The sequence below is a fragment of the Coenobita brevimanus genome, chromosome 57, assembly GCF_032717465.1.
Source record: "Coenobita brevimanus isolate Jiangsu-jjx chromosome 57, ASM3271746v2, whole genome shotgun sequence".
NCBI lineage: Eukaryota > Metazoa > Arthropoda > Malacostraca > Decapoda > Coenobitidae > Coenobita > Coenobita brevimanus.
In genome coordinates this window covers 43,853,895-43,873,000 of record NC_137010.1, presented here as the reverse complement: position 1 = coordinate 43,873,000, position 19,106 = coordinate 43,853,895, and the positions used below count along the sequence as shown (strand labels likewise).

Genomic DNA, 19,106 nt, shown 5'->3' with positions numbered 1-19,106 from the left:
AGCCTTGCAGCTCCCCTTCGTCTTCACTCAACAACACAGTATCATCTGCAAACAACACTACAGGGAGTTTCCAAACACTATCCTCTCTCACCAGGGCCACTCCAACATTCACTACCCTACCTTGTACCTCTTTTATTACCCCATCCATGAACAGATTGAACAACCATGGAGACATGACACATCCCTGTTTCAACCCAACCTTCTAAGAGAAAAATTCACTTAGTTCACCATCCACACGCACTGCAGCCTTAGCACCATCATACATACTCTTCACAGCATTCAATAACTTCCCATCTACTCCATATATTCTTAATACTTTCCACAATCTTTGTCTATCCACCCTGTCATATGCTTTCTCCAAATCCATGAAAGCTGCATACAACTTCTTTCCCTTCTCTAGAAACTTTTCCACTAAAGATCTAAGAATGAATATCTGATCTACCCAACCTCTTCCCTTCCTAAAGCCTCCCTGTTCTTCTCCAACTAATTCCTCTGTTCTTTCTCTAACTCTGTCAATAAGTATCCTACCATACACTTTTCATATTATACTAAGAAGACAAATGCCCCTATGACTACCACACACTTCTTTTTCCCCTTTTCCTTTGTACAAGGGAATAATTATACCTGACTTCCAATCCTCCAGGACTCTACCGTCCTCCCAGGCCAGTCTGCACATTTTCCACATCTATTCTACTACTATCTCTCCCCCATGCTTCAGCATTTCTCCACAAATTCCATCAATTCGTGGGGCTTTCCCCAATTTAACTTTCTTCATTGCTTCCAGAACTTCTATCCTACTGATTTCTTCCTGTCTTCTCACCTCCCTCCTTCTCCCAGCCATTCTCCAGCCACTTATACTCGCATTACTTCCATCCTGTATGTTCAACAATTCCTTAAAGTGCTCTCTTCATCTGCTCACTTTTTCTCCCTTTTCCACTAGTAATCTACCACTTTTATCTTTCACTCCCCTGCTAACCTCATTTCCACCCTGTCTTACTCTCTTTTACACTAACACTGACGCTTTTATTTCTGACTTCCCGTATTCTGATAATTCACTGTTCTGCCCTTGCTTCACTGTATCACTTTCACTGTGCTTTCACTGTCATTCACTTTCAGAACTGGAAGTAGTGGTGGTCAGGCACAAGGGCGGCGGGAACAACTCAGCCTACTACTGATGGGGCTGAGTTCCGCCAGGGGCCTCTGTATTCAGGGGCCACGGGATCACGCGTAGGGGCGTCCTCTCTCTTCTGGGGCTGCTGGTGGCAAAGGGTTCCACGCTCTCTGGGCTCGGGGCGGAAGTCTAGCCCTCTGGACTGGGGCCGAACAGCTGCCTGAATCTCTCGCTCAGGCACCTGATGGAGGACGAGGGTCTCCGGCATCGGGGTGTAGGGATGTCCCGCCTTGGCGGTTCTGGGGGCGGTCTGGAGGTCCCGTGGGCTGCTGTCTCCGGTGGTCAGGGATGCCGTCAGGAGTGGGCTGCGGCATCGGCCTCCGTCGGGGTCCGTCAGGCGAGGCATCTCAGGGACCTGCTGTAGTGAGACGAGTCCGGTGGTGATCACAGGGCCTCTCCAATAGTCCTCCAGGCTGGGGCCTCCCTCTGGATCGTAGTCTCATGTAGGGGAGTCAGCACCTGACGGAGGAGAGGCTACGGGCTGTATCCTGCCATAGGGCCCGGGTACTGGCCATGGCCTTCTAGGTGCATGGCTACCGGTCGTCGCAAAGGCCCAGCTACTGGCCGTGGCCTAAGGAAGGGAGCGGCTACATGCCATCTCCTGCAGGAGGGTCGAGTGGCTACAGGCCGTCTCTGTTAGGGCACCTTCGGAGCGAATACCGGCCGTCCCCTTATTACCTCCAGAGCAGCTACCAGCCATCTCCTGTAGGAGGGTCGAGCGGCTACAGGCCTTCTCTTTAAGGGCACCGTCAGAGTAGCTTCTGGCCGTCTGCTGATGAAGGTAGGAGCGGCTACAGGCCGTCTCCTTATTACCTCCAGAGCGGCTGCAGGCCATCTCCTGTAGGAGGGTTGAGCGGCTACTGGCCGTCTCAGGGGTGCTGACTGGAGCTAAAGTAATAGCCCCACTCCGTGGTCGTTGGTGGTCGTTCGTTCGTTCGTTTGAAGATTCCCTGCACCTATAGTGCAGGCCGGGCCATACATTAGCCCGGTCAGTTGGGTATGGGCTGGTTAAAAAACAGTAAGTGGGGAGGACAGGACCTGGGGATTGCCCAGCACACACGTCCTGTCTCCTGACTGGCTTTGTGGTGTGTGTGGTCGGTGGTCGGCTCGCCCGGAAGGTAGTCTCTCTTTCCTGCTATGGTGGAGGCGAGCAAGTTCCGGGTCATAGGGGCGCGCGGCCCAGGGGGACTTATGTCCCTGTCGCCCGGAGTCAGGTCGCGCACTATTTGCCCCTCCGTAGGCTCCTTCTGGGGTTGTTGGGCTGTCCTCTGTGAGACTATACTGCATTTTAATTTCCACCTAGATTCTTGAACCCTGCGCAGTCGATTGACAATAAAGTAATCCCGAGGAAGCCGGTGGTGCACTGGTTAACACAACAAAGTCGCAACTGGAAGAATCCAAGTTAGATACTGTCACTGGTGAGACTGGTGGACTCATTTTGTTTCCCCCTTGTCTCTGTTTACCCAGCAGTTTAACTGAAGACCTTGATATAAAACGACTATCGTGGGTGTTGATCACTCTAGGAGAAGAACTGGAACAGCACAAGTCGACTGTCTGCCTTAATAACCATCGTGCAGTCAAATGGCGTAAACCTAAGCTTTCTGCTCTATTGTACTTTTAGTCCAGGTTTAAGTATCTTTCCAAAATTCCCTAAACATATTTTTCCCTGCTATAATGATGATATCCTGCTAAAAAATAATACTTTGTAAGTGATGGTTTTTCATCTGATTAAAGAATCGGGATGTATAATATTCTTTTCCCGTCATTTTTATCATAGGGCACCATGGGACACGTAAGAGTATGTTTGTGTTTGGATGGGGATATTACAGCCCATTAAGTCTTGTGACGTCTTTTAACATTTCCTAAAGAGAAACTTGTTTTTCTCAGCTTTATCTTTTTTTCTTACCAGCGGTCGTTGCTAAACCTCACAATTTTATTTCAAGGTTAACTGGCATGACACTTACTATCCAGGTACCTGTGCCAGCTATCTCACGTCACTTTTCTCAGGTTATCGATTTATGCCTGTAAAATGTTTTTATAACCTTTAAAGCGGAAAAACAAACAAAACTGTCATGGCACCACCAAATGACATGTTTGAAACCACAAAATGCCAATATAACCATCCCAATTGAGGAAGGGGTTATTTTTTTTGGTTTCGAACACGGTTACGGCACAGGACGAGTTCTATTCGAACGTGCCCTCTAGCCCGCTGAACACGTTCGAGAGAAGGTGAGCCTTGTTTTTAGCCTACAAGCAGTTGGTCTACAGTACTATAAGGAAACCTCACTCATTTTGGAATAATCGTTGGTATGGCGATGATAATGACGTCGATACCACCACACGAGTCTACTTAGCTTAGGGTGAACCTCTCATGGTGAAGGAGTTAGATAATATTCACGAATCTCTTCAGCACAATTACTTCATTTTTAGTTCAAGGTACAGTACCACCAGCCAACACTGCTTATCTTGACAACAGCTTAACTGATAATGTATGAAGTGTTCGATTCCATTTTTATTTCCTGGGAAAGTTATATAATTCCTCCACAACTTTTAGCCATCTGCAGAGGCTTGTGAAGATGAGACATAATTCCATTTCTCCATCCATCAGCCAATCCTTTCACTCAGTTCATGAACCAATCCATCTATATAATCCAAAAACTAAAGTTACCATTCTATCATTCAGCATCCAATTCACCCACCCCTTCACCCATCAGCCAAATCATCCGATCACTCATCCATCAAATAATCTTTCATTCAAGGCATTTCCTTTAACACATTCTACCTTCATCTAATCAAACTATTCACTCCTTATCATCAACGATCAGTCTTTTCACTCTCCCATCCACATGCCTATTAATTTTTTCCCTCATCCCTCAACCAAAACATCCACTTTCCCATCCATGAATTAATGTAGCCAGTTATTCATACGGCAACTGATATTTAAAATTTTCAGCTCACCAATCCATTCATTTCTAATCCATCAACCAGCCCATCGAAACATTCATAAAAAAAAGAAAGAAAGAAAGAAAGAAACAACCTAACAAACAATCCACTCACCAGCATAGGAGATTGGACATGGAATATTATACTCCAGTTGATGTGCCCAGGATAAGATGAAGTCTGAGTTGATTGGGATGAACAAGTCGAACAGCTCCAGGGTCTGTTGGGGTATAGGCAGAGCTGGGTAAAGGGGACAGCGTGTGGCTAGATGGATGACTGAGTTGATGAATGGAAGAAGTGGATGGATTATCTGCTGAATGATGGATTGAATGGATGGACAGAGGAAGTGAAATGGTTGAGTAGATTACTGGATGAAGAAATGACTGAATAATCTGATGGATGTGAGAAGGAGTAGAATGAAGGGAAATGAAAACAGACACCTGAATGAATATACCAGTATCTGGATGCAACTCTGGCATGGATAATTAAACTGATAGTATTTTTTTCTGAAGTTCTTTTAAACCTACTCATTTTTTTTTTTTTAAGATAACTCTCATCCTTCATCGATGAAAGATAAAACTTATAAAAATTTACTTTTATTTTTACATTCCTTAGTAGTCTGCTTTATTATTGTACAAGATTTAGAATGGAGGCGAGCATTTTTCTTTTTTGATGATTCTTATTTCCAAAACACTGATTGTTTTTAGATCTGCTTAACCTCCTTTTTTATTGTCTCTTAGCCCCTTCCCTTTTATTCAACTCTATGTCTTATTTTTAACTGTTCCTTCTTTCACTGTTTAACCTTTTTTACTCTTTTTGTTTCCACTTTCTTACTTATTCATCCTATAACTAACTCTCTTTGGTAATGGGTTTTTGCCACATTCTTCACATCTTAATTATCCTCTTTCTCCTGTCTATCTCACTCAACTTCCCCCCCCCCTCTCTCTCTTGTCCTCACACACCCCCACACACGCACCCCCCCCCCCACACACACACACTTATTTTTCCTTTCCCAGTTCCTCCAAACATTTTTATAAATTGTCCCGCCCGGACCTTACCTGAGTAGAAGCGTCATAATGCCAATCGCCATGGGTCCATCTTTTGGAGTCGAGTGTGATATGTGAAGGGCGTGATGTGACGTTGAACACCCTCACATCAGACATCACCAGCCCAGCCACACCCTTCCATCCCTCTCCCTCTCTCACACTCCACGTCACCTCCTCCTGGCCAGAAAGACAGCTGGTTACATTATTGTCAACTTAAGGGTCTTGCTGGCAACTCTTCCTTATGACAGAGCTGACATACTGTTGTCAGCTGAAGAGGGTTCCTGGTACTTACTTCAAACCACTGTATTTCTGCATGTGGTACACGTATACTACTTATGCAGTCTTTGTCGATACAAGAATACTAAGGTGTAATGTGGCAAATATATCTTTGAAGTGGTGGTGCTTAAAAGCGTCCTTAAACACACCACAATGTAGTTCAGACAGTTTTCACAGGCATGGTCCCTTGAATGAAAAGTCATACACTCATATTTTGAACTTCCTCCCTATTTATACACAGGTATTCTACATTAATATAATTTACTACTGTTTCAGTCACTGCGTCCACTTTCCGGAGAGGATATGTGATCTTCAGTTTACTTAGAGCGTATTCCAGACCCAAACTTTTTTTTTTTTTTTTACATGAATGGAGGAAATAAAGGTGGGAACCCAGTAACATTTGCCCCACCCAGAGAATGTCCTTTCCAAAGAATGCTGGAAAATAAATATGCTAATTAGATCCTTTTTTTTTTTTTTTTTTTTCATTTCTAGGTGCCTGGATCGAATGCGTTTAAAAGCTAGCTGTCATAAGAAGAGGGAAAGACAGACTAAGGAAAACAATGACAGAGTTACCAGTTGCGTACACGAAAGACCGAGAGTACCGTTGAACCCTTGGGATAGAAAAGTGGTGCATGTAACTAGATTAAGTGATGTGCCCTCTATAAGGGGAGAGGAATACAGGCAGAGAGTTCATACTAGCAATTACTAGTACAACAGCGATGGTAGAAAGAGATGCAACGCCTCTGAGAAATAACAAACTGAAGAGAATCGGTGAGAGGAGGAGAAAAGTCTTTGACTTCCTGCTTCAAATTGGTTGTGAGTGGTTTGTGAACATGACAGTTCTCTTTTCGACTGATGTTACTGCAGAGAAGAACGTTTGCCTGTGCCTGTCTTTTAATAAGTGGACTGTTGGTTCATTACCACAAAAGGAAAAAAACAATGACTCATAACAAAAGGAGTAAACAATGACTCATACCAGTAAGTAATTATTTTACTGCGGTGACCAGCTTTTCATTTATGTCTACCGCAGGACCATTATTTAACTTACTAAGACCTCTCGTAGCGAATGGGTTAGAAAGTGTTCATCAAACTTCAGTACCGTGGTATATATTCCATTCCATGTTTTCTACGGACAGCTTCCTTTAGTCTAGGGAAGCTCTTTCATACTAAAGGGTTACTATCTCCCTACATGCTTCAGATACTTGATATTTTGCTGTTATAAGTTTGGACAAATTTAACCTTGCTAGGAACTGGTAATTAACATTAATAAAATCAATATGCCATAGAAGTAGTGAATGATAATCCAAATGTTTCTGGATTTACTGGTAAATTCTACAATTGTAATACTGTGTAAGTGAAGTGGTTTTTGCCATCAGAGTATTGATAATATTTCTGTTTCAGTACGTCTTTGGGATTATTATTTTTCGCATGACCTTTCAGTACTAAATTTATATTCAACTGAACAAAATTGTTTGACATCAGGTTGACGAAGCTCTTTGAATGAAGTATGTACCAGAAAATGGATTAACTTGTAATAATTTGTAACCCCAGACTGCTACCAGTTCCTTACAAACACATCGTCTGGAGCTGACTGTAATGAAATGTATACAGCTGATGTGTTTGTAGCGGATTTTTTTTTTTTTTTCACTCGTCTCATGATTTCTCTAACAAAATCACCAGGTTTTGGATAGAATACAAAAGCCTTGTAGCTTGTGTACTTACATTGTCATAGGTGATGTCTGCTATGAAGAATTCTTTTGTGCCAACCGGATCTGTAATAACGTGTGATACACATTAATGAGAGAGCTAGGCTACATAGAGACACATACATAGTGATCCCAATGAGGAGATCAATTTTAATATTAATAAGAAGAGAAACACTATGAAAAGTATGAAGACGTGGGAATAGTAGTGCGCCAAAAACCACTGAAATAAAGTTGAGGCGGTAAAATAACGTGTAATCTCATCCCTGTATCTTTTTTTTTTTTTTTTTTTGCAAATTTTTGTGTGCTACATCGTTCGTTAAAGGTTATACCACTGTCATGAAACTTTTGTGTGGGCACTTATGCTGCACCATAATGGCATATGCTAGAGTAAAAAAAAAAAAAAATGGAAGTGAAATTACATATCCCTTTACTTCGTTGACATTGTTCCGATGGTTTTAAGTGCCCTGTCATCCCTACATCCGAAACATTGCTGAACGCTTCTGAACCACACAGATGGTGGTCCATTCTGAACTTAGCAATCTTCAGGGTGTCTCCATCCCTGTCTCCTCTGCTTGACTCTGGAGGCCTGCTTGTGGGTGACCAAATAAAGGTAAGGCTTTAATTTTTTTGATGTTTTATTTTGACTCCAAGCTCAATCATTCTACATTGCCAGAGAGCTGATCCATTGTTCTGTAAGACTGCTCTGATCTAAGGAAGTTGAGAGGCTGCTGAATGAGCTTCCAGACTGAGTGCAGTATTCAAGATTCTCGTGCACTCTGGATAGTTTCCTTCTTGTTGTCGAGTTGCTAACATCACTGCCATTCCGAAGGTTCATCTTCACCGTATGCTGCAAATTATGGTCCTACCTCCATTACGCCCATTCTGTCAAAGGTTTTCGAGCGTCTTGTTTCTTCTTGTCTATCAAAGTTTCTGGAATGTTCTGGTCTGTTTTCTTCTAATCAGGTTGCATATCAGATGAATCTTAACACTACGGGTGAATTGCTTATGATATCTCACGTCCTGCAACCTGCCCTTAACTCTGGTTCTAAGGCCAAGATAGTTCAACTGGATTTCTTTGTTTCGAATTGTGTGACCCATGAAGCTTTGCCATGGAAACTACACAGCATCGGCATTGGTGACTCATTTCTGTCCATACTGCTGAAGTTTTTGAAGGTCCGTAAGCCATATGTTTGCGTGGATGGGTGTTACAGCATCTGTTACGATGTTTATTCAAGCGTACTTGAAGGTAACGTTCTTGGACCATTACTCTATCATCCACACCAGCGATCTGCTTCAGCTTACTAAAAACGAGATCTACTGTTACGTTGAAGATGCCACATTGGTTGTTACCATCCCATCTGCTCAGTCACATCCATTTGTCTGCCACTTCGTCAGTGGAGACTTGACTCATTTTGCAATGATACAAAAAGTGAGACATGAATGTCAACCCATCGAAAACAAAATTACTGTTTCTCGTTCTTGAATTCGATTCCGGACCCACAGCCTTCTGCTTCTGGATGGATCAGTTCTAGCGGAGTGCCTAGAACACTGAGGGCCAAATCCGTTATTTGGTATCTTCTGCAACTCATAAGCTCGAAATACTGTACTTAGGAAAGCATACAAGGTCTTCCCTGATGCTTATGTTTCTACTAATCGCTTTCGTTGTTTTATCCTCCCACTCCTTCAGTATTGTGCACTGGTGTGGGCATCATCTACAGAGTCGCACCTTCGTCTGATCAATAAGATCTTTCACACTGCAGAGCTTCTGTGCGGTGGTGAAATGTTGTGTAATCTTAAACATCGTCATGCTGTAAGCAGTTTGTGCATGTGGTACAAGATCCAGTCCAATGTTGCTCACCCTATGCATTGCCGGCTACCTCAGCAGTTTGAGCCTTCGAGGACCACAAGTCTGTCATCATCCGCATATCTGCTATTCTTCCAGCTGATTATGTGTCGCACCAGACAGTTTCAGAGGTGCTTCCTTCCTAACATAGTACGCATTTGGAACTCTCTGGATGGAGATGTTTGTGCTGCAGACAGTGTTCAGCTGTTCAAGATGAAGGCCAATTTGTTTTGGAGCCATCATCACATTAACTGATTTTGTGGCTCGTAGTTTATTATAAGAAACAAAGGTATGACAGACAACAAATTATAAACATCTAGGTGAATTGTAACAAAGGACTTTACACTGATTGTTAACGCTGTCTGATGTTTTTCAAGCTTTAAATGCTGATTATATCAAACATACGACCAAGCTTTAAAACACATACGATCAACTCATAGGTAATCAGTTTCATTTTCTCTATCTGTATCACGACTTCTGTTTTTTCTTTCCCCTTCCACATCCTCTCTTCGTTTCGTCCTTTTGATGCTTCAGGTGTACAGGAACTGACCCCGCAACTTATAGTGTTCACACTCTTCCTGCTCCACTTGCTGCATTCAGTTTAATGATGATTTTATATAATGATTTTATACTAGTTTTACTGATAATTTAAAGTTTGTGTAAGGAAGCTCCGTAGTTATTCAACTTAAAGTGTCATAGTAGTGAAGGGATTAATGAAGGTTCTGCCTAACTCGCTGCCATTTGGAAAGTGTCTCTTGACATGAAAGAGAAAATCTTTTGAAGATAACAAGGAGCACTGAGAGAACGAAGCACCCATGCCTTGCGATATGTCGATGACCGTACCTTTTATCTAGCTCTGTGACCTTGGCCTTTGACTGATTGTTCTTAAATTTGAAATATTTCATCATTGCTTGACAATTAACTTTTCCAGTAGATTCGGTCCAAACTGGATATAAGTTTCTTAAACTGCTCTTGTCCTGTGACCTTGACCTTTGACCTACCGTTCTAAAAAGTGAGTAATTGATCTTTAGCTGATCCTAAATCGCACAAATTTAATCCGAAATGAATAATTAACTTTTGTGGTGAAAGAGCCGAAAGCTAAACTTTAATCTATTGATATCAAGACTGAATCTCTTCACCCTTTGCTCACCCTTTACCATTCCACAAAGTTTCGTGTAAATCGGACCAAAATTATAAAGTTGACCTGTTCTCGGCCTATTACTTTTTCGGGCCATATCTGCCGTACTTCCGACCATGAGGAAAATGAAACCTCACTGTGGGAAAAAAAAAAAATAATAATGATCGGCTTTGCCATATTACAGCCGCAGGGGTTTAAAACGAAGAAGACAAGTGAAGAAGAAGATGGAGAAATCAGGATTTTTTTTTTTTTTTTCAGTTATAGGTATATTTTTAGCTACTTTTGAATACTTTTTATACGTAGGCATAACAATATATTTGTTAAAGCTTAAGGAAACGTTGGAGCCATCCCTGCACACTCTGATTAGCAGGCATATTTTAATGCACAGACATGAAAGAAAAGGCAGAGCGGTAAGAAGACAATTACTCACCAATACTTTCCCCCTCATCCCAGTACAGCATGCCAGTAGCCTTGCCCTCCCAGTCCGGTGCTATGATTAGTCCCAGCGGCTCTGTTCTGTGGGTAGACACAGATGGACTGGGGTTAGGGGGAGAGTGTATGTAGGGAGGGTGGGGAGCAGGAGTGAAAAAAGAAGGGATAAGATGAAGAGGGATGTATTGAGAAAGAGAGAGAGAGAGAGTCTTTTCCTTCATTCCTTGAAACAGGTGACGTATCCTACTGATGTTCTCTAAAGATGAATAAAATAATAAGGTATTAGTACAAAAAAACATGAATAGCATGCTCGGGTTGAAGAGGTTTAATGGTGAGTTATTTTTTTAGTGTATAATTATGTATTTACACAGCTGTCAACACCTAAGAATAATTTTCCTCTCTCTCTCTCTCTCTCTCTCTCTCTCTCTCTCTCTCTCTCTCTCTCTCTATCCTTCTACTTGTCTATCTTCTATCTATCTTGCACACTCTACGTCTCTTGCTTTATCTCTCTCTCTCTCTCTCTCTCTCTCTCTTACCCAGTCCTATCTATCTGTTGCCAGACGCCTTAATCCCGTTTGGGGTGGCCACAAACAAATCGTCTCCAAGTCGCCCTGTCCCCCGCCATTTCACTCCCCTGCTCCCAGCTCACACCCCCCTCTCTCATATACCTCTCCACCCCATCTCTCCATCTCATCCTCGGCCTCTCCCTCCCTCTTTCCCCCTCCACCTCACTCACATACACTCTCTTCGTCAGTCTTTTACCCAGTCCTACCTTTCCATTAATTTCACTCTTATCACTCAACTTCATCCCTCTTGTTAAATATCCCTGCCTCTCACCATTCTTACTTCAGATGTCCATTTCATCTCACTCCATTCTTTTCCACTCACCCCCCTCATTTCACTCATATCAATCGCACACCAAGCAATGGTCTGCCATTCCCTTTATCCACGCTTTCCCTCCTCTAGTTAAATCAACTTTATACACCTCTCTCACGTCTCTCACCCCACCCCCCACTCATCCCACCTCTCCTACACCGTCTCGTCATACTCCCCGTTACTTTCTTCACTTCCTACCCCACTCAGCCAACTTGCCCCTCTCATCCCTCTCACCTACTCACCTCTCTCGCTAAATCTCGCTCACCTGGCCAGCATGGTGTTACTTCTGATCCTCTGCGTGGCCATAACCCCTCCGCCTCTCACGTACAGCGGCAGGTAAGAGAGAGGGGCTACCACCTCGACCTTCTCACCAACCTTCTGTATACTCCGGCCCTGGACAGACACAGATGTAAACTGGTCAGTGCTAGTGTTGCGTGCCTACTGTTACCTAATGAATTCCCAACTCCCTTCAGCTCTATTGATGGCAGAGTGTAGTCTAAGTGGTATAATTGGTCGGTTAAGTTGACAAGTAGGCTAACCAAGGATACTCATTTCTACCACTTAACTAAGACTCATTGAATTTCATGCATATGCGACTTAGTGTCCAAGTTGCGGAAGTTTCGTGCCATCAGATGAAAACAAATCATCAACGGTGAGCCAAAAAAAAAAAAAAAAAAAAGATAATGGCATTTTTTCTCACATTCTTTCTTCCCTTTGTTACATGGTGTAAATTATTATACTCACAGTGTAATAGTCGTACCACGGAGCCTCAGGGAAGTACACCTCTCTCGACTCGGCCCCCTGAAAAACGCAGAAAGCAGAGGCCGTTTTTATAAGGATTCTCGAGTTTAATTTGTATATAAAATTGCTTGCTCACACTTCCATCTTCACCCATACTATTTCCAAACACTTCACACCCAGACCTCAATCAAAGTGAAGAACTGCGACCAAAGAGATTTTTTTTTTTTTTTTTTTTTGACTGACAAAAAACCATCATCCATGATTTTCATGCCACATCTGGGACGTAATGGCCCGAAGCTTGGCTACCAAAGTGAGAGTGAACAGTTGCTCGTCCCAGAACGGCATTATGTGAGCAATATGCCCCAGCCAACACTCGGATGCGAAACTTTTTAGTTCACTTCCAGTTTGAACACCTTAATATACCTCAACACAAGAAGTTCATTTGTTGGTTATAGGGTTGCTACCCGACTCAGTAAATGTTTCCTAAGTTACAACAAACTATTTCACTTATCGCTCACAGCAGTCACCGGAAGGCAGCACTTTTGTTGCTAATAGTTTGTAACGATCCATTACAATACTTTCTAGCCAAGGGAATGGTTTTAAACTTCCTCCTGTATGTTACCAGGCTGTGATAATTCAAATATGGAGTGAGACATGCCTTGGGCAAAAGTGAAACATATAAACAACTGCGATAAACGTGAGGCAAGATTAGGAATATGGGTACAGGGCAAGACTGGGAGATATGGGACAAATGTAAAACACTGTAGGTTGCTTGTTGTTGATGTTGTTTAATTCCAATCTGTCTGGCCGAGTAGAACCGTCGACCACAAGTAAGCTACTGCTACTGTGGGCCATCATACAGGTACAGTACAGTACATACAGTGTAGGGGACTACCTCCCCCATGTGGCAGACAGCACATCGCCAGGGTCGGACCAGGGTCCATCCCCACTGGGAGGGGCGGGAAAATATGAGGGGGTTTGACTCCTGGGTGGACGTTGCGATTGCTTCTCTCTACCCAAGGTACATACCGCCACCACGTGTAGGATCCTTGTCAGTAAGGCAGGTAGAGGCCATAAATGTTCTATGCATAGAACAAAATGAAAAGCACAGGACAAGCATAAGAACAGTTAGAAAAATAATTTTAATTAATTAAGAAAAACCTGCAGTCCTATCGAAAGATCACACCTACCTAAGTAAATAGGCATATAAGTGAACCTTAGGAAGCATCAACTAGGCATTCTCAACGGGTCATTAGCATGCACTCTCAGCTTGGAGTCGCAAAGGAGTTTAAGGAAGGTCCAGGAAGAAGTCTGTAAATTACAAGTGAATCTTCATAATGTACGCGCTTATTTGCATAGCTGAGAAAAGTACTTGTAAACAGCAGTATTTCTATCCCTCCGTCCACCTAACACTCTCGCCCATTATTTCAAATTGGGTGTATGATACGCTCGGAGGAGAGGAATATGCCAGACAGAACTAGATATTTATGTTACTGAAGAAGTAAGGAAGAGGGAGGGGTATGTCATTATCTTGACAAGAGTGTGGAAGCTGAAGAATTAGAATGTCATGGGTGCATTTCACGTTTCGATATGCAAAGTGGAATAGAATACAAGTTAAACCATTTTAGGAACCAGTGGAATTAGCAGCAACGTGGCCTCTTCGAAATGACTGAGTTTGTGACTGAAAAACGGACTACCCACACATAATATAATTATGGTGGTGGTAGAATGATACGGAGCATGAGGCAGTAATGAATAGAAAGAGGATTGTTCAAGACCTGGACAAGGATGGTAGTAAGGAGCTCTGATCAGCTGTTACACATAAAGCCAATGGAACATTACATCAAACCATAAAATTAATGTAACAACCTCGTGAATAACTTGAATAGTACAGGTGATAAAAGTGACATTCAAAGGAGCTAAACAAATGTAAGGTAGCAATACTGCATAGTCGGTGATCAATGTGTATGAACAGTTCTTTGAGTAGCTTGGAATCATTATAATCACCTGGTGAATGTGCAGTTTGTCTGCGAATAGGTTAATTTGGACCCAGCAGCATCAAGACAAGGACCACTTACTCTCACTGAATGCGACAGTATGAAGACCGTCATAGACAAAATACTGAGATATCAGGTAGCCCTGTTACACTTACTGAAATACCGATAGCTTCAGATGATAAAGGTTTAAGGATGGTTAAGCGACCTTATCAAGCAAATGTAAGAATTTATCTCGGTGCCAAGTACCTGACTGAATATTTATATGGGGAAGCGAGATGTCATCGAGGAAGCAAACTATGAGTATCAGAAGCTGTTAAACCAGGTAACTGAAATTGTGGCGAGGATCTGTGGAATCTGATCAGGGAGAGAGAGAAAACTGATATACACAGTTGCATTTATGCTGCACGGGGCTCTTGTAGCAGTTCAGTTAAGACCATTTTAAAGATATTCAACCCTATAGCGTTCCTTGCCCCAGTCCGAGATTGGTCTTGCGTTCATTTGTCCAGCAGCCCACCTCCTTATCTCTTGGTCACCACCTACTCTGACCATTCCCCCCCCCCCAGTAATTTGGAAAAAACAGCCATCGGGAAAGCAAAGCAGATTATGCAGGCATAATACTGCTGTTGCACTACCTTCCATTGCGTTCCACTATATTCATTCACTCATTGCTAATTATCAGTATCTTAAATTACTCCTTAACTTCATTCCACTACATTTATTCTTGGGAAATAGTATCTTTCATTCTCCTTCGGCCTCTTTCTCCTACACCCTCTGGTAAGCCTTAAAGCGCCTAGTAATGTGGCTGCTCACCTGCCATACTACGGGGGCCACCATCAGCCACGAACCCCACAGGAACTGGTCATCAATGGCCCACGTGGAGACCGTAGTGGGGAACCTGGGGGTATGGAGAGGGAGTTACGAAGGAAAGCAGACAGGCTAATTGTATAGAGAGGAGGAGGGTTTGTGGCGACGAGAAGGGAGAGTGTAAACAATTACGAGTAGATGAGATGACGTGGAGAGAGAGAGAGAGAGAGAGAGAGGAAATATCACCTGCTATGTGAGTAAACACGTCTTCGTTCCTCGCCACTCATAACAAAAAGGCATTATCTGATTTCGTACCCGCAATAGAATTTACTAGTGCCGTACGTGCTCGTAATGTGTGTGTGTGTGTGTGTGTGTGTGTGTGTGTGTGTGTGTGTGTGTGTGTGTGTGTGTGTCAGTGTGTGTGTGTGTCAGTGTGTGTGTGTGTCAGTGTGTGTGTGTGTGTGTGTGTGTGTGTGTGTGTGTGTGTGTGTGTGTGTGTGTGTGTGTGTGTGTGTGTGTGTGTGTGTGTGTGTGTGTGTGTGTGTGTGTGTGTGTGTGTGTGTGTGTGTGTGTGTGTGTGTGTGTGTGTGTGTGTGTGTGTGTGTGTGTGTGTGTGTGTGTGTGTGTGTGTGTGTGTGTGTGTGTGTGTGTGTGTGTGTCCGACTCTGGGCAAAGACTTCAGGGCCTATCCCCAGGGCATATCTCCAGGCCCAGTAGTCCTCCTACATCTCCACATGTCACCACTTAGGCGCTGACACCCGCCGTCCATATTGAATACATGCTAGGGCTGTCTCGTACAAGACTGGTGTATTAGTATTAGCAGGGGTGTTTTTACGACATGTCGGCGGTCTTCTGGTAGATCAGAAAAGTGTATAATTTATTAAATTCAGATCCATAAACTGTTCCTCGCCCCAGGGGGGATTTGAACGGGATCCGTTAGGACTGCAGGCCACCTCTCCAGTCTCTACCCATTGAGCCTCCCTCAAGTGAGGTTAGGCAATGTGAGGTGAGGCAGTATGTGGTGTGGTAGTGTGAGGTGTGGTAATGCTTGGTGTGGCAGTGTGAGGTATAGCAGTGTCTTTTTTTAGACAAAAACTTTTTCTTTTCTCGAATTTTCTCAAGAAAACACACATGGGCTACTCAGTGTACTCCAGTCACAAAAATATTGTTCCACTTGCATGAACACATGAGCCTTGTGAAAACGTAATATACATACACATTTATGCATAAGTGTTACTCAAATCCCTTTGTAATGTGCACAGGATCCACTCAGATCTGCCCAAAATTAACTCAAATCTGCAAAAAAAATCTCCAATCATCTGTTTTCAAGTTTAATCAGTACTGTTCCTTATCACCTTGAACACTTACTCGAAGAAAAGAGGTCTAATCACGGTGTGGCCCTGGGAGTGAGCCAGGTAGTGCAGAGTGTAGAGGTACGGCAGCAGGAGGTAGCGTATCTCTAAGGCCTCTCTGCCGGACCTCGCCACTGAAGGCCACAATCCTGGATCCTGGGGACGAGGGAGAAGGGCTAGTGTAGAAATGAGAGACAGACAGACAGACAGACAGACAGCAAGTTACATCGTTATGAATACACTGAGGGAGAGAGAGAGAGAGAAAGAGAGTAGTAGTTGTAGTAGTAGTATCGTATGACTAGTAGTAGTAGTAGTAGTAGTAGTTGTAGTAGTAGTATCGTATGACTAGTAGTAGTTGTAGTAGTAGTAGTATCGTATGACTAGTAGTAGTAGTAGTAGTAGTTGTTGTTGTTGTTGTTGTTGTAGTAGTAGTAGTATCGTATGACTAGATTATCCTTTGGGCTGTCCTCACTTGGCTCTTGTTGTTAACACTTCAAAGAATCCTTCTCTGTACAAGCACACAATCACTTAAAACCTCTATCAGCATTCACTGCAAATCTGTCTATACTGTTACAACGTAAAAATCGTTGATACGTCGAGAACGACGCGCATACAAGCCAGACGGTTAATAAAAGGCCGCTAAAAACTTTATGGTTTTATCCCTTCTAGTCACAGTTAAGGTGCGCTTGCAAAACACTGACTTTTCTCTCTTTCCTCACTCTCTGTTACCCGCTAATTGTCCATTCAGTGACTGCGACTCTCACATTTTGACTCTCTGTCGTACTACTCCCTCCTTCACTTATTACACTCTCTGACTCACTAGCTCCGTCACGGACTATCACTGTCCGTCCGCCATTCACTCACTGACTGTTCACTGATTTTCCATTACTGACTGACTCTCACTGTCTGACTGGCTCACAGCCACTGACTCGCTGTCTCGCACAAACTAAAGGTCCGCTACTCTCGACTCACGCAGCACAGCTCACTCAGTCCGTTACTCACTGTCTCACTGACTAAACTCAGCTGATCTGTCCCCGATATGAGACAGACTTAACCCCTCCCCTCTTGTCTCCAGCCACCAGCTGCAGCCCAGAACATTCCAGCACCTAGGAGAGAACCCTCATTCTCTCACACAATAATACATGTAAATTAACAATACACAATAATAATAATGACAAGAACAAATTCCTACGGTATGATAGAAAGAAAATAAAGCAGACATGCCTAAATCTCCAGAATATTCATCGCATCTACAGATACAAACATCGGCCTAATCCACTGCATGGCAGTTAATTTTTAGAATGTTCCTCACATCTCCAGATATAAACCACTAACTTAATCCTGCCGGCATAATAGTACGATGTGTCCCTATGTCCTGTACGTTTTTGTACTTAAATACACATAAAAAATATGAATGTCTTAGGTTAATAAAAAAAAAATGGTAAGGAAGAGATGTTCAGAAACTTCACAACCCCATGAAGATATTGGGTTTTGCTCTTTTCACGGTATGCTTAAAACTACATTTGTGAAAGGGTACTTAAGCCTCTTATTAATGGCTGACTTTTGTATATCACTGCATTTAGTAGTGACATTCAATTATTCAGGTCGAGCTATTTTCGCCACGTGCAAGGTGGGGGCACTCCCCATCCACTCACTCAATGCAGTGCTGCTTTGGGTGTCTGCCCTTTCCTTTCTTCCTTCTTTCCTCTTCTTTCTTTCTTTCTTTCTTTCATTCTTTCTTTCATTCTTTCCTCTTCTTTCCGCCTATGGGCGACTTTACACTCTCTCTTCTATCTTTCTTTCCTTCATTCTTTCCTCTCCCTTCTGCCTATGGGTGACTCTACACTGAGTGACAAGCCAAATGGTTTCCTGTACACTAGGAAACCATTTACAACGCTGGGTGGTAACCATATAACCAAATTATGGCGCCTGGTGGTTTAGTGGATGATTAAGGCGCTTCAATCGGATTGAGCCTGTTTAGGTTTATATCCATGGGATGGGGTTTATCGCTCACGTAATGCCAATCAGGGATGAGTGAGGCTGGTCACTCATCTTAAATGTCAGGACCAACTTGCCTAACCCCGGGCTCCTACGCTCCTCATGGGGCGACACAGGATTGGATGATGGATGGATGGATGTCGCCGGAAATTATGGCCAAAACTGGGACTTACCTTCCCTTTCGCTATTTCTATTCTTAACCATGTAGTCCAGTCCCTGGCCACACTCACGTGATCAATAGCATCTGCCTGGTTGTGGTTGCGGCTGTAGGGATAGAACGCTCCCAGCTGCATCCAACGCTGACACAGCTCCTCCGTTGTGTCCCCAAAGAATCCACAGATGTCCGCACCCACGTAAGGCAGCCCGAACAGGTTGAACTCCAGCATACCTGAGCACAGCACGACGATACCTTAGATTAATGCCTATCGACTGCATGATTCATTGGGGCAGACTATAAATATAATTACATAGTCTCAATCTTTCTCTAGAAAACGACCTGCAACCGTGAATGTTATAACTAGGTCCCAAACTGCAGAGTTTTGGAGCGAATGTGAATGTGGTAATAATGGGAGATCTGAATGCTAGAGTGGGAAATGTAGCAGTTGAAGGCGTAGTTGGTATGCATGGTGTGCCTGGAAGAAATGAAAATGGGGACGAGTGATAGCGATGTGTGTTGAGCGAGAGATGGTGATTGGGAATACGCTGTTTAAGAAGAAAGATATTTATAAGTATACATGGGTGAGACAGGAGGGTGGAAGGGTTGTTGACAGAGCTTTGATGGACTAT

At 43.3% G+C, this 19,106-nt stretch overlaps 1 pseudogene; it reads right to left on the bottom strand.

The window, feature by feature from the left end:
- The window catches only part of LOC145401976 (maltase-glucoamylase-like), a 223,993-nt pseudogene that overhangs the window by 140,402 nt on the left and 64,485 nt on the right, over positions 1 to 19,106 (bottom strand).